At 31.3% G+C, this 5,815-nt stretch overlaps 1 long non-coding RNA gene across 1 annotated transcript; it reads right to left on the reverse strand.

Moving 5' to 3' along the window:
* Positions 1-525: 525 nt before the first annotated feature.
* LOC135150113 (uncharacterized) lies at positions 526-2,415 on the reverse strand. Its single transcript, XR_010288418.1, has 3 exons — positions 2,236-2,415; positions 1,123-1,169; positions 526-799 (listed from the first exon to the last, which is right to left on the reverse strand). It is a non-coding gene; the product is annotated as an uncharacterized LOC135150113 (long non-coding RNA).
* Positions 2,416-5,815: the final 3,400 nt, after the last annotated feature.

Consider the following 5,815-nt stretch of genomic DNA (forward strand, 5'->3'; position numbering starts at 1 on the left):
ATTTTAAATTTTCCTTAAAAATTTATGATATTTAATTGAGATTATTTTGAATCCATCAAAATCTGTTGGTGAAATCACTACAAGAAAAATGGCTAAAAGCTACCGTCAAAATATGGTTGCTTTTAGATAAAAGCAACCGAACCGGGTTGCTTTTGACTAAAAGCAACCGAAAACTGTCGGTAGCAAATAAGGGGGTTGCTTTTCTCATTTCCGGTTGCTTTTATATAAAAGCAACCGCATTGTTGGTCGCTTTTATTGAATTTTGGATTTGTCCAAATTACTTCATTTTTTTGGTGAAAATTTGAATTTCCCGCCGAAACCAAAGAAATTCTACCAAAATTAGTGGCATTTAATAAGCCACCATAATTATTTCCGGTTGCTTTTATATGGTAATTTCCTAAAAAAAAAAATCATGCTAGTTTTTTACTACCCCAATCAAAAGGTGCCCAACAACATTATATTAGGGGGAGGGATATGAATATACATCATCATATCAGGGGGAGGGACATTAATAAAATTAAAACAGTAAATAAATCAAAGCTGCATAAAAATAGATACAACATTTTACACAACATGTCCGACAACCCTATACATCATCTCCTGTTTGATCTCAATCAAACAGTACATACCAACAGATTACATAAAGCTAAAGCTAATAAATAACCATCCAACAAAGTCTAACTAATACATACTTTAACTGACTATGGACACAGAGGATAATGAATCAATGTACATCCTCCCCGTCGAGCTCCCCATTTAACAAGAAATCATTCTCCACCGGAACTTCAGGAACATTTTCCTACACAAATAAAAGTAGTCAAGAAACTGTTTTCCTAGTCTTCTTCTAACACATAAACCAGATTAGCAGATGTTCATGTATGTAAACCATATTTTTTACACGAAAACATCTGGAATTCAACCAGTGAATAAATTATTGTGCTCAAGAAACCAAAACAATTACGTCACCTATAAAACCATGAAGGGGGGCGACACCTAGCTAGGGTTAATATTAAAATATATTTGAAGCATCTATAGAGAAATATGTATGTTAAATTACATATCTATAACTCCAACATAAAATACTAAACGTAAAACACTAAGATATCAGTGTACAGAACTCACATCTTACCTCCCTGTCCCCATCCCCTTCCACCGCTGCTAGTACTAGCCTGCATAAAATACAATAATGTGATGTAAGGATCACATTTGCAGTGTATAAAACGACAATGAATGCATAAATGCGAGGGTAAACTATTTTACAACTACAACAAATGCGGTGTAAAGTATATCATTCTAAGCATGTGATAACGTTCATTTTAATTGTATTTTCCTATCTAACACAATTTATCTCTCATTTGAAAATATCATGTTCTGATGTAGCAAGATTATCACAGAAATTCACAAAAAACTTCTAATTCCAAATGTAAAAGGAAGCAGAAGTGTTCCAACAAAAGGACACCTGAAAAGAAAATTTGGAGTGTAAATTTGAGAATTTCTGCATTGTACTAATGCGAATTTGTTTGTCCATCCCGACAAATAAACAGAGGCAGCAATGAAAGTAGTATATATCGAATTAAACATAGCTTATCAATTAAGCCGTCTAAGCTGAAAGATAATTTGGAGTGTGCTGGACCATGCTGTGTCAGTGTCAACCAATCGAATATACATGTTAAGAGGAAAAGTAAATAGCTACTGTAGAAGTAATATGAAGACTACAAATTTAAGTCAAACCTGAGTAGTAATCACAACTCTAAAAAGAAATAATCTTGACAGGAATTGGTGAACTAAAGAGTCAAGAGCAGGGTGAACAGCTTCTTGGCTAATAGTTCTTGGCTAATTACTTCATAAAGGAAGCTTCTTTCGCTAAAAAAAACCTAAAATTAATTAGAGTATATAATCACACAGATAACAGGGACACAGAGTTCATGAACTTCATAAAACACAAAAAAGATTATATAAATCAGCAAACAGAGAGGATGTATAGGTGAAGAAACCACCTACTGGTTACTATACTCAACACAGAGAGCCAGCTACTAAGAAAATTACAAATCCCTAATAAAATATCAAAAATCCCTAATTAACACATCACAAATCCCTAATTAAAATATCAAAAATCAAAATCGCCAAACCCCTAATTCCAAATCCCCAACTCCTAATTAACACAAGTGAAGACAAGCATAAATATAAAAGAGAGATTTGATATGCGAAAATAAAACGAGTTGAGAGAGAATCGACCTGCTGAGATGCGAGGATATACAACTTGCTGAGTTGAGTCGACCTGTTGAGTTGAGAGATTCCATAGAGCTTTTAGATGCCATGACTCCTGCGTGCTGCTGTGATTCCGAATTTCCGATCGGGTAGATGAGAATAAAAGAGAGAATAAAAGAAAGAGATAAAGTGAGGGAAAGTAAAGTGGGAAGGAGGGAAAGTAAAAAATCTGGGCTGATATGCGTGGGAACCGGAAAAAAATAATTATTTTTTTATTATTACATAAGTTTTATTGTTTATTGTTTTATTTAAAAATTATTTCAAAAAAGATTAAACGTAAATTTATATATGATTTGGTCTTTTTTTTTTTTTGGAAAGTATTGACATTATGTGTTTTACCATTAAAATTTGTGGATGATTATTATGTCAAAAATTATTAAACAAGTAACTTTTATTTGAACTTCATTATTTCAAGTGTGTTATTAAAATATTAATATTATCAGATAATTTTATTATCAATCGGTATATAACTATATATGAGAGAAAAAACTAATTAAAAAAAATACCCGATTAATTATCCGATAACTCATTCCGAATATTCTCCCGAGTTCTGAGTACTTATTTTTCCGGAACCGAATTCCGATTTTTACAACCTTACACTTGGCAGTTGCTTTTAACCTTGCTAGATTTTTCATTTCAGATGCCACTCGAACTCACCACGGTTCATATTCGATTCGAACTCATATATATATATTATATTTTAAAGGGAAAATAGATTTTTTTGCCACTCAACTTATAGCGTTTTTAGAAATTTACCACCCAACTATTCTTTTTCTCCTTTTAGTCACTAATGTTAGGTTTGGTTTTATTTTTTGTAACACATGGAACATACTAGCTTATAGCTAGTATATATTTAATAAATGATATATACTAACATATAATTATAAGTTTTAATTTAAAATTATTATATATTATAATATTATATTTTCTTAGACTAAATGGTAATTATTTGAATAATTGAAATAATAATGATATTTAATGTTAGTGGATCATATCCGGCTCATATTCGATGTATCATAAACTATCCGGTTAAAAAATTGAAAAATGATACATGATGACCATTGTCATAGTAAAGGTCAAGAACTTCTTTTAGCCGTCCGTAGTAATTTCCAAGACTTTATTTGTAAGAATTTCCTACAATTGAAATATTATATAGTTAGACATATACTTTGTACTAATTTATAACCCGTGCCTGCATTGGTGATTTATAAAATTTGTGATTTTATTCTCTATTTTTCAAATTTAATTGAAATACAAAGCGATCATAATGGCAGAATTTTTAAATGTTTTGACTTAATTGATAATAAAAAGGTTTATTTGAACATGTTATATATAAAGGAGGCCCCTGCCCGTAGAATAATACCGACTAGCGGATAAAACTCGACTAGCCAATAAAATTATCAATATTTCAGTTTTAATAATAATAATGATAATAATAATAATAATATAGTATAATATAAACAGATAGTAGAGATCTATGATATTACTTTTAAATTGATAACATGAAGTAAAAAAAAACATTAATGTATTTAGTTCAAACAATCATCGGTTATATATTAATAATTATATATAATAATATTTTTTTAGTATGTATGTTGCATGTGTTATTTTTGGAAAATTGGTTTTATAAATTCAACTGGAATCGGTTGCTTTTATAAATGCAACTCAAATCGGTTGCTTTTATATCTACAATTTTCGATCCTTTCCGCGGGAATTTTCCCGCCTACCTTTACGGAGCTTAAAAGCAACCGCCGGTTGCTTTTATATTTAAAAGCCACCACTTAAAAGCTACCGCCTATAAAAGCAACTAAACAAAAGCAACCGAATGTAAAAGCAACCATTTTCGGTTGCTTTTATGCTCCAATCTCTTATAATCTAAATTGTCTCTAAAAGCAACCACATGCGGTTGCTTTTGAACCTGGTAGCTTTTAGTTGGTGGCTTTTGACCATTTTTCTTGTAGTGAATTATACAATATATTTTAAGATTATTGAAATCGTTGTACCTAAATCCTAAAGAATCTGCCATATTTTATCAAAAATACAATTTCTTAAAATTCATAGATTAAAAATAATCTATGAAATCCTACTTGAATACACCCTCTTAATACTGCACCCTTAAAATGTTGGTGTGCCAACTGCACCCAATGCCAACTTTATTTTTTGGCATTTGTCTTTATTAAGTATGCCAAGAGTTTCACCGGAGCCCGATACACGTCCAACGGAAAAACTGTGAAACCTCAATGAATAACAGGTATATAACCTAGGCCTCCCCCGGTTATTATCCAATTCATTGCCTCATTTTCGACAAGGCCAAACACCATATGTGATGCTAGTGGATCACTCCAACTTTCCTGCACTAGTAGCTTCTGCTGATTGTGCAATTTTTCAAAATTTAGTCACAGTTTGATAATAACAAATAACAAAGATTCTTCTATACTTGTACTTACCAAAATTTTAAATACGGTTACACCACTTCTAGGTTCTCGGTGAACAGGAGTGTCGTGTATCGGATCATATGCATTCCCCTTTGCAAACAAGTCCCACTGTTGATCATCAAATATATGGATTCAGACTGAATGTCTTATAATTTTGTAAATAATCTTTGACATTGAGATTTGAGACTCGTGCACCACTAATGACAAACAAAAAACTCTGAAACAATCAGAGTACAAATATACTTACCTCCGTTCGTGATCTGTTACTGCTGAAGAAATTAAACACCATTTTAGGTGGAATTTGTAGGAAAAAAAATCTCGAACCACTTAGCAGGTTGCCATGTGGTAGGCCAGGATCATCGATGACTCTTCTGCTCATCAACTTCACGTTTTCACCAAAATTGCCCTGCAACTCGGTCAATTTACCAGCCTTTGGACGGGTAATCCCAAAATTCCACTTTTATCAGAGAGATCTTGTTTGAATACTTTTACATAATTGTGGAATATATAATTATTTTTTTTAAAAGAAGCCAATAACTAGAGAAAGTAGGAAGGAGAGAACCCTGCATTTTAAACTGTATCTACACCTAACAAGTGATGTAACTAGATGGAAGTCATAAAGCCATTGTTGTTTTATGAGGTGATCTCCTCTATCTGCAAATGAAGAGGGTTTATAACCAACTACATGACTGATATTATCTTCTCAAGTCCAGCTTTTAATATTTACAATGATTGCCAATTAACAACCAAGTGTAGAACTACAAAATCCATTACTGTATGGTTATGTCAAATTTTAGGCAGTATCTCTCCAATAAGTGACTATACACATTTTGTAATTTCAAATATAAAGGCAAATGATTAATTAATAATTTATTGGACACAGAGTGTAGTTTTGCTTAGTGTAGTTTTACTAAACTAACTTGCATCAAATCCTGCAGAGACTTCTGAGACTAGTTTTACTAGTTTTGGATTTCAAGTTTTTAAATTATTTAAAAATATAAATATTTAATAAATTTTATATTTGAAAAGATTATTCAATTTTAGTATTATTATTTTGTTCATAATTAATTAGTTTCAGATTTACTACTTTTATAAGAATAAATTATCCTAAA

Source organism: Daucus carota, chromosome 2 (genome assembly GCF_001625215.2).
Source record: "Daucus carota subsp. sativus chromosome 2, DH1 v3.0, whole genome shotgun sequence".
NCBI classification, from domain to species: Eukaryota; Viridiplantae; Streptophyta; class Magnoliopsida; order Apiales; family Apiaceae; genus Daucus; species Daucus carota.